Genomic DNA, 11202 nt, shown 5'->3' on the forward strand with positions numbered 1-11202 from the left:
ATTAATGCAGAAACTGGGCATTACAAGGAGGCACTCTTCACCATATTACCCTCAATGTAATGGCCTAGTTGAAAAGGTAAATGGAATGGTTTCTAAAATTATTACCAAGCAGGTAAACAATCATCCTGGAGACTGGGATAAGTATCTACTACCAGCTTTATGGGCCTACAGAACTTCATTTTGTACATCCTTGGGATTCACACCGTATCATCTAGTATTTGGTAAGGAAGCAATCTTGCCCATTGAAGTGCAACTACAAAGTCTCAGAGTAATGGCAAGCTAGCTTCAACAGCCCAACATACATTTGAGAGATCACATCATCAACTTGGAAAGACTGCAGCTGGACAAAGAAGAAGCAATAAATTATTATGCAGCACAAGCAGAGCATAGATGGCTTAGCTTTAACGAGCATCTCCGGAAAAAAGAATTGAAGAAAGGAATGTTGGTGCTCCGCTACGACAATCGCTTTGACATGCGCAAGGATACGAAACTCCTACTCCGATGGGAAGGTCCTTTCATTGTCAGGAAAAAGTATGCCAATGGAAGCTACCAGCTTATGGAGGCTGGTGGAAAACTTCATAAAACCAGGGTAAATGGTTGGCGACTTAAACCTTATTTTCTTCGATTTGACCAGGCTCCACCAATTGACATTCCAGATGAGGACACACCATCAGCTGCCACCTCCGACGATAATGATCAAACAGATGATCTAGAGACATGAATGCCTCTAGCCAAAAGGGGAGGGCTAATGATGGGGGCTTTTCACAATCCAAGCTCCCATACCCCTCTTCTCTCGTCCCCACCCCATGAAAACCCCCTCTTAGGGAGGGAGTGATAAAAGGCATTGGAAAAAGTAAGAAAAAAATAAAGTATGATTATGTAAATATATAAGAAAGGTAAAATAGGCCACCTCATGCCTGCGGGATAGCCCATCACCACCTTGCCTCCTTTTTTTTCACTGTTGCCCCGCCGTGTGTCCCTTTTCCTCTCCTCCACTCAAAAGGTCAACCCCCTCTCTCTTCCCCTTGTCCTTTCTCCTTTCTCTCTCCCCTCAAGCTACCCCACCTCTCACCAATAATGCACCCTAACTCACATGCAACTTACCCTATCTTCCAAAATAGTATACCCCACCCCCTCTTTCTCTCTCCTATCATATCCCATGACCCAAATACCCCCCCCTCTCTCTAAAGGGCGCCATGTCTCTTGTCTTGTAGCTAAATAACCTCCCCCACACTCACACACACTCAGTTTCAATGAAAAAGGTGCCCACAGACCCATCCCCACCCGGTGGTTACCTGATTTTTCTTGTGTTCACACACATCTGCACACAGATTCACCTCTGAACACACTCCCCTCTCTCCCCTCTTGTAATTACTTTATTCTCCATGTCACCTCTCACTTTTTTTCATCGACCCATATCTCTCTCTTAGTCTCTCTCTCATGAGACTGCTGTTCTGGCACATATACACACAGCTAGACAAGTGAGGCCCACAGTCACATGGCCTATGTAGATAATGATTTCTTCATTTCTAAATTCTAGAATTCCTCCCCCCTCCTCCCCTATATAAAGAGGGGTCACCATCACACTAAATACACACACAACATCACCAAAGAACACACTATACACTGTGTGTGCCTAGTGCACACACACACATCCACACCATCACCATCACCGCAATCACCATGCTTGTCTTGAGCATGACCTCTACATCCTTGGCTATGGAAGATGAAGGGCAACTAAATGAAGGATGATGGCCATAACCCTCGTGCGAGTCTTCGCCATCAACTCCCACCTATCCGCCATGTGCTCTACCACTCTCTCCCTTCTCATTCCCCTACCCTATGCTCCCCATTTCATCGCCTTATTCTCTAAATAAAGCTTGAGGTTTTGTGAGTATGTTTTCTTGAAATGTTTTGCCCATGTGAGGTGTGCGGAATCGCCACCTAGTCTTGTGTTTCGAGTAAGCTTGTGTATGTGTGAAGGGTGTGCGGATTCGCCATCCTTTTGTGGTGCCTAAGTACTAAGCCGCTATACCCCCTCCCTCACTCTCTCTCTCTCTCTCTCTCTCTCTCTCAATTGATCTCATTCCCTTTCCTCTTCATCATTACTCCCAAGCATCCATCTCTCTTGGATGAATTTTTTTTTATGGTGGTGTGTTGTTTGCGTCCTAGCCGCTAAAGCTAGGTGGTGCCCCTGTTTGCTTTACTATGACAGGCTCGAGGCGCGCCATTCGGTCCCCGGTGTTTTAGAGGCCGTCGGGGTTCGGGGTTCGCTTTGCTCCCGTCAGCTTGATGTAATCCATATTACAGTTGATAGGTATTGGTGTGGCTGGAGAGAATCTGTAGCAGGGTATTGGTGTGGCTGATCAGATGTGGTAGCAAGAAATTGAACAGCAGCTGCGCCTCTCTCTGGAGTCTGAGCTCTATTTCTCTATCTCCGCTACATGCCATGCAACAATCTGCCTCCATGCAACAATCTTCCTCCATAATCTGCCTCCATCTCTGAGCCTTCTCTTGAAGCAAGCAAGCATGGCTTGCGTAGCCCTCCACCTCAATGTCTAACTCCCCTTGATGTAAGCTATTTCAAGGACATGTTACAGTTGACAGGTATTGGTGTGGCTGGAGAGAATCATGGTTGGAGAGAATCTGTAGTAGGGTATTGGTGTGGCTGATCAGATGTGGCAGCAAGAATTTGAACAACAATAGCCTTCTCTCTACTCTCAATGTGGATGGCAGCCCATGAATAGATGCATCAGTAGGTTGGGAGAGGAATTCAACACCAACATGTTTGTGAGGGTGAGAATAGCTTGGAAGAGGAGGGGATGTTGCACCGGAGGCACTGTCAACCCCACACAAATACATGCACTGATAGGTTGGCAGAAGAAATTCAGCACCAGCCCATGTGTGTGGTGTGAACAGTTTGGAAGAGGGGAGTGTGCACTAGAATCATTATCTACACAATTTTCAACTTGCAATGCATCCCACATCTACGGAGGTAGCAATTGGACACCAACAACATCCAAATGTGGAACACATTGGATGGCAGCCCATGATTGTAGACAATGAGTTTGGTTGCAATGAGCAATCTTCAAATCCAATGGAGTGGTCTCACTCATGTGAAGATCATGTAGAAGACAATCCAATACATGATGGGCTTCCCCCTCATGGCCGCACCGAGTACTCAACTTCAATTCGCCAAGAAGCCACACGCAGGATGCGACAGTATTGGGCCATGACAAAATGAGAGAGCCATCAAAGGAAAAGAGAACATGATACATCATGCTTATCAACGCCGGAAGATATGAGTACAGTTTGCACAACAATGGTGCTTTGCTGGCAAGAAGCTACAAAAGGCATGAATTGTGAAGCTAAGAAAGCCACCTTTTGATTTCTTTTAGAGAAGCCAACTTTTTGACGGTTGCACCATGGAGTAGAGAAATCTATACTCTCCAACATACAGGGTACAATCACCAAAGTCAAAGCATCCTTGTCTGAAGAGGAGCTGAAACTTAAAAGGGCTTTATGCATGATGCTGGTGAATAGCGAAGGGGATCCATCAAGGTCTATAAGCAATTAGGAGATGGCGAGGTTCACAAGGCTGCATCGACAAAATTTTGTAGCAGCTAATGAATGATTAAAACAGGCTAAGGCGGGAGCATTTCCATTGCAATTATGCCGATGCCAACAAACTCAAAACCGTTGCATCACACAGAAGATAAGAGACAATGTTTTTGCTTTTTGGCAAACGGAGACGCGAGTGTCGCCAAACAAAAAGGATGTGTGCCGGAAACGTCTAGGAAAAAAATCTTACATTAAGCATCCAATACATTTTCTTGACGAGTCACAGGTATGCTATGAAAACGCTTGAATTATTTTGTTCTCTTGTATGCAATAGTATAGGTGCCATGCGTACATACGTAGTAACTATGTATAGGTAGTACTACATCAATTATAATGCTCTCTATCAAGCCCGAGAGGTGTGTAGGCTCCAAAAGGTAATCTTTTGGTACTTCTAGAGGACTAGCATTCATGAGGGGAGTCAAGTACCTCAAATATACATAAAAGCAATCAAAGGTGCTTTGGGGCAAGCTGCATAGACTCTTCAATACTACCAAATTTTCTATATGTTACTTTGTAGGTGTATTTTAGCTTGAAGGTTACCTTGAGTACCTACATGTAGATGGTAGTAATACTTTCTTGTGACAGGGGTTGGTGCTCAAAAGCACCAATGTAAACTCATAAGTCCTATTTGGGTACTTTTGGATGACCAATGTACATTCAATGGTAGTTTAAAACAACCTTTGTGAAATCATAGGTCCTTTATAACCATGCATGTATACTATTAGGTCCTCTTAGGGTACTTGGAAGCTTCAAAGGTACCTTGAGATTAGGTAGAAGCTACCATGAGACCAAACATGTACTCCCAAAATACCAAATCTAGGTATAAGTACTTTAGACGTAGCCTTTGTGGTGCTTATTAAAGTACCAATTGCACGGGCTTATGTACTTTGCAGAAATTGATACTTCTTAAAGCTAGCATGAGACCAAACATGTACTTCCAAAATACCAAATCTAGGTTTATAGGTACTTTAGAGGTCGTCTTTGTGGTGCTTATTAAAGTACCAATTGTAGAGGCTTAGGTACTTTGCAAAAATTGATACTTCTTGAAGTACCATTTAGAGTGTCTAAGGTATTTTAGTACCTAATGAGAGGTCTAGGAAAGTACCATGTTAGGTAGCAAATTCAAGTTACAATGACTTTGACCTTGTTTTGACTACAGGTTTTGATGAGATTTACTTTTCATTGGATAGGTGGAACTCTATAGGAGATTCCAAATGCCGTATTCACACATCAAGATCTCTCTCAGATGTTTTGAGGGATTGAAGCCTTGGTTTGTTCGCAAGTTGAAGGATAGGTACACTTGCTGCTGTATTGCTCACATACAGAAGATATACATCAAGGAAGCATTCAACCAGATGAGACAAAACAAGACAGGAGTGCACAGTGAAGGGTGTGGCTGCAGTTGTGATATATGCTTCACAGAAGAGGTCCTAGGAAAATGTTGAGCTGTTGCGTACATGCACAATAGCATCAACAACTTGGCTGAGATGGTATTATGTCCAAAGCCAAATGAGTCTACGTTTCATAAACTGTCTTGCTTGAAGGGAGAATATGATCAATGTGGATCAAAGCGGTTAGTGCTCTGTCCAAGAGAAAAATCTAAAAATGCATTCCAGATTTTAGTACAGGTGTTTGAAGACGTTGTGTCAGCACATCAAGAAGGCAAGAAGCGCAAGGATCTACTGGTCAAGGAGAGGGGATGCAAGGACTTTACATCCTTCGTTGAAAATCATCTAACCATCTACATCAAACACAATTTTATTGCCAGGTGGTAATCTCAACAATTCAAAGACTGCATTCAAAGGTTTCCTAGAGACATGGTAGTCTTTGTTATAGACTTTGCTAAAAATTACTCTTTCAAGGAGCAAAATGAAATCCAATCAATGCATTGGTACTCTTCACAAGTCACCATCTTGGTGCACATCACTTATGTTTGGGACGAGGCTAACAGGGTCTTAAAATATTATACATTTTTACATATCTGATGACAAAGAGCATGACACATTGTTTGTACATCATTGTATGCAACTTCATAGTGTGTGGCTACAGGATCAAGGTTTCAGCTTCTTGAAGCGGCACTGGGTCTGGTCAGACGGATGTGCTGCTCAATTCAAGGCATCCAGACCATTTTTCTTTGTGTCAAGGTATGCTAGCTTCCTTTGACTCTTAAACAAGTGTGTGAGTTTTGTGTTCTTGCCTAGTCTTTGAGACATGTGATTGATCTAGGTACTACTCTTTGACTGGCATTGAGATGCTATGGATTTTCTTTGCATAGGGCCATGGCAAAGGAGAGCATGATGGGGTTGGTGCTATCGTCAAAAGGGCTCTGACACATGAGCAATTGAAACTTGATGCTTGGCACATGAAGTGTGCCAAGGATGTGGTTAGTTTCTTGAAACATAAATTTCATGATGAAAACACCCAGTTAGAGGTGACTCGAATTTTTTGGGATGTCAAAGCGGCTGATGTACCTAGGGAGAGGAAATGGAATTGCAAGCTAGTGGAAGGGTCACGATCATTGCATTGTGTGAATGGACACTCTAGGAACGACAAGTGTGCACTGCGCAACAGAGCTCTCTCATGTTTTTGTTTGTTTTGTATGTCACAACGCTGGAGGTGATGCCTTAACAACACACACGTCGAGAACTGGAAGTACATCAACATCGAACCCTTGGATGGCAGTGATGATGGAGAAAGCGATCAATCAAGTGACGATGAAGGATCAGATTTTCCTATGTATGGTGGACATCACAATGCAATTAGCAACGCTCTGCGTGTAGGTGACAACTTTGCCACGAATGCGAACAAAGATGGAGTAGACTTCTACCTCTTGAGGTGCTCAAAGGAGAAATACAAAACAGCACGAGCAGTAAGAGATTCTTGGGACAATTGCATTTTTCCAAATTCATATCTGGTTGAGGGATACTACTATGACCTAGTTGATGGTATCGAGGATGTTTATTACATCCCTCCTGAATAGCCAAAAGTGTTGTTGGCATCGCACTTGGTTCGATCCATCAAGATACCCTTGGAACCCTTACATGGTGAGTCACATAAGTTCATATTATCTGCAAAAGTTTATGAAAATGTGTACAACAGCATGCCAATGGTCTTGTAGGTTTTTCTATATTGGAGCCTGATAAACAATTTTTTTGTTGCAATTACTATTCGTTGTACTTGAGTCCTCCAAAAACACATAATCACAAATGTAGCCTCCTTATTCTTACTTTTATCTTTTTGCAACATATCATTAAATTTGGTACTTTAAGTACTATAGTTCAGGTTTCATGCACTTTATTGCTTGTTTAGGTACTTATAGGGTGTATCTAGGTAGTCTTAAAGTACCAATCACAGGTTCTAAGTGCACGTTCTTCATTGTAGAAGTGTGCAGATTAGGTACTTTAAGTATCATGAATGCACCATATCTGTAAATTTGGTACTCTAAGTACCATTGCTGGTAGTCTCCCAGCATTGTCACATGTATTTGTCTGAAGATAGTGTACCATTGTGGGTGGTTACATGGTCCCTTTTTAAAATACCTGTTTTCACATTGGGTACACCAAGTACCATGGTTGGTACTTGTAGTGCTACTTTCTAGTGGTAGAATGCTAAAGCAACATGATTGTAATGACAAGAGGCCTCCAATCTTGAAACATAGCATGGTAGTAGAAGCCTTCATTTGCCTGTCTCACACACCATCCACAGCCACAAACAAGCACACACTACTTACAAAATAAATTGAGTCCAAAACGAAAATGGTGACATAATGGAATAATTATAAATTCAATTTTTGTGTTGCCAACTAGTTACATGTAGTCAGTACAGAGGCATTCTGAATGTTGCCAAAAACAACATCCCTCATGGGAAGTAGGCATATACATGGCTTTGTGGAGAGTGTTAGCTTACAAATAGGTAGTTGTGATGAAAAGTCTGGTTATACAAGGGGTTGCTACAAAACTTGGCTTCACAAAATTACATAAGTTCTTTATAAATACACCACTACATGACAATGTAGAGACACTAGCGCTTAAAGAGCATTGGCATCAATTGTGGCCCTTTCAAGTATTGTTCATAACTGGTCATATTTCCACCACGCCGAAGTGCAGCTTTAACATAGTCGTCCTCCAATGTAGGCTTCACATTATTGAAGGTGACAGCTTCGGTTGACCGATCTGTAGCATCACGCCATTTCACAAGAGCCTCCTTCATGACCCTAGACAAGAAGTCACTACGCCTGTCCTCTAGGCTAGGTACAATGATGTAGAAACTGGGAGGATTATAATGGCATTTATAAAAACTGTTGTCAATCAATAGCACATTGCTTGCATCATGTCGTCGAACCACCTTCAGAATAATTTTCAAATTCTTGAAAAACACTGGTTTTCCACCTGCCATGGAGAATGTGACTACGTCACATAGCTGTTGTCCTGACCATCCGCTGAAGTAGTCACAAACCCCCTCAAAACCTGTAGAGACTATTCTGTCCACTCTTTCCAGCATTGCTGAACTCCAGATGTAAATATTTGCCCAGCCCACAGCCCAAGCTAAGAAATGTTTTGCATCCTTGGGAACGAAGAGGTACTTGAAAACTACAACAATTCCCGCTCGGTGGGCATGCCTAAATCATACATACAGCAAAAACTATGAAAAAGGCTCAATCAACCTGTCCCTCGACTCTTGGATGAGGTCAAATGCAATAGTTTCTAGATCAGGAGGGTCAAATTTAAACCATGAAGCACAGAGAACACATTAAGATCAAACACTAATGCTGGTTGTGTAGGGTCATCGAATGGCAACGAAGTGATTGTGCTTAAAACATAGGGAGGTGGATCTCTGATGATTATTATTTCCTTGACAATCAGTTTGAGAGTCCCCTTTTATTTTGGTATCTCTGTAAAAGACATGGTTGCAAATTGAAAAGGAATAGACTAAGCACCTTCGAACATTGTACAAACGTGACTGTTGTAATAAAGCAAAAAAGACAAATGGAGGCCAACATAAATTCTCATTTGTATTCCAAAAGCAAGAATCAAAGATTCTTGACATACAAGAGAGTGAAGATACTAAGTGACAAATGTCACAGTTTCTTGCAAACACGAGGCTTTGGGAGGTGGGAAATAATTTTGGGATGTTGGAGGGGAGTACTTTTCATGGGGGACTTCTTCGAGGGAGGCAGTGACTCCGGAACTTTCTTGCTCGTTGCTTTTCCATCTCCAACTGAAACCAAGACCCACTCGACTTACACGCAGTTGAGCATGAACATAAGTTACAAAAATGACACTATCAATGAGCTTGAACCTACAAACTTCCTCTATGTGCTAAGATGATTTTCCTGAACAATTCATGCGTAAAGGAGGTCTCACCATCACTCTCATCCTTTGCTTTGTTAGATTGCTTCTTTGAACGGGTGATATCTGCTTCTTGCACCTTTTTGGACTGTCCAGTTGCACCATAAAGGGGGGACAATAAAAATCATTCAATGCCTATAGGGATCCAAGTCATGTGGCCAAAACAACTTACCATCATTGTGTTTCTTTTGCTTCTTTGAGTTCTTCACCATATCACTAAGGAAGACAGGGGAATCTGGATTTGCATCACCGTGAACTAGTTTTTGCACGGCTTCCACTCCCTCTTGCGCTACAACATCTGTCAAAGTAACATCAGCATCTTCCATTGGTTTAGTTACCTTTTGTTTTGGTTCACCTTCTATCTGTTCAAAGGGCTCCACCTTAACAGCTGGGGTCTTGTCACCTGCCATATGCGAGCCTTCCTCGCCAGCCAGAGTTTTGTTACCTTCCATTGGTTCAGTTACCTTTTGTTTTGGTTCACCTTCTGTCTGTTCAGAGGGATCCACCTTAACAGCTGGGGTCTTGTCACCTGCCACATGCGAGCCTTCCTCGCCAGCCAGAGTTTTGTCACCTGCCAAGGATGAGCCTTCCCTACCAGCTGAAGTTGACTGATCAACAAATTGCATGTCTGTGTCCATAATGGGGGTGTCGTGTGGGACATAGCAACATTGAATCACCTCTCTTCACTTGCACTAGCAAGCTCTCACAAAATTTGACTTGAGCAGCACATGTAGCTTCTGATGCTACCAGGTCAAGCAGTTCTTTCTGCACCACAAAGAGGAAGTAAATATTAGTCCATCTATCCAAGATTAAATGAAATATCATGATTAATTATACATATAGTACCAAGGGATAGCAAGGGTATGTTGAAACCACCAATTGCAAGTATTGTCAAAAAAGTAGCAAGGATACACTGTAGGGACTTATGACAGTACCAAGGATATGCTCAGAGTACCAATCAAAAGAACTTACCATTGAAGGTACTTTGGAAAAAAGTAATAGGTACTTTCACAATGTACAAACACATGCATGGTGCTTTGCAAAAAAGGCAAATATGTACTTTTAAAATGTACAAACACATGCATGGTACTTTGGGAAAAAAGGCATATGTACTTTCACGATGTACAAAAACATGCATGGTACTTTGGAAAAAGGCATATGTACTTTCACAATGTACAACCACATGCATGGTACTTTGGAAACAAGAAATATGTACTTTGAAAGATAAATGCATATGATTTATCAATAAAACTATGACAAGTACTTTAAAATCTACCAAGTAATACAACATTATGTACAAAGAACCTATGTGGAACTCATGGAACTTGCAAAAAAGGAATAGGTACTTTGACAGTGTACAAACACATGCATGGTGCTTTGCAAAAAGGCATATATGTACTTTCACAATGTACAGACACATGGATGGTACTTTGAAAAAAGGCATATATAATTTCACAATGTACAAACACATGCATGGTACTTTGAAAAAGAGGCATATGTACTTTGGGCCCAAGAAATATGTACTTTGAAAGATAAATGCATATGATTTCTTAAATAAACCTATGACAGGTACTGTAAATTCTACCAAGCAATACACCAATATGTACAAGTGCCTATGTGGTACTCATGGTTGCACCTTCAATTTGAACTAGCATACAAAAAGCTTCCGTATTAATTAGCTCCAAAAAGTACCTTAAATTATAGTCACATACATGGACTTTGTGATTTCCACCAATTTCCCTCAGCTTTGTGAAGCAGTGGATAGTAAACTTCCATTGGTGCTTACAAAAAGTACCATGATCTATTCAATCATTGTCACAAATGGTAAATTTTCAGAGCATGACCTATTTGCTACCGCACCTAAGCTCTACAAAGCACCAATAATGTCTCATTGGGTACTACAAAAGGTACCACGGTGTCTATTATCGCATTCACGCGATGAAATTTGAAAGTTCTACCTCGTTTCTACCATCCCTAAGCTTGAGTGAAACATCTATAAGGATCCATTGGTACTTATATAAAGTACCATGTCATTTAACCCTTGTGAAATGGTGGAGTTTAAGTAGTTCTATCTACTTATAGTGCCTTGTTAAGTACCAATAAGACTCCATTGGCACTTGTGGAAAGTACCATGTGAAACACAATCCCAGTCAAGTGGTGAATATTGAGAGTTGATCTTCTCAACATGGTACTTACACTATCCTTTAACATACCTATGGTGCTTAGAAATAAT

General features: G+C 41.6%; 1 pseudogene; it reads left to right on the top strand.

Moving 5' to 3' along the window:
* Nucleotides 1–4835: 4835 nt before the first annotated feature.
* LOC147432255 (uncharacterized) lies at nucleotides 4836–10498 on the top strand (annotated as a pseudogene).
* Nucleotides 10499–11202: the final 704 nt, after the last annotated feature.

This window comes from Adiantum capillus-veneris, chromosome 20 (assembly GCF_014529385.1).
Source record: "Adiantum capillus-veneris isolate H3 chromosome 20, ASM1452938v2, whole genome shotgun sequence".
Taxonomy (NCBI): Eukaryota; Viridiplantae; Streptophyta; class Polypodiopsida; order Polypodiales; family Pteridaceae; genus Adiantum; species Adiantum capillus-veneris.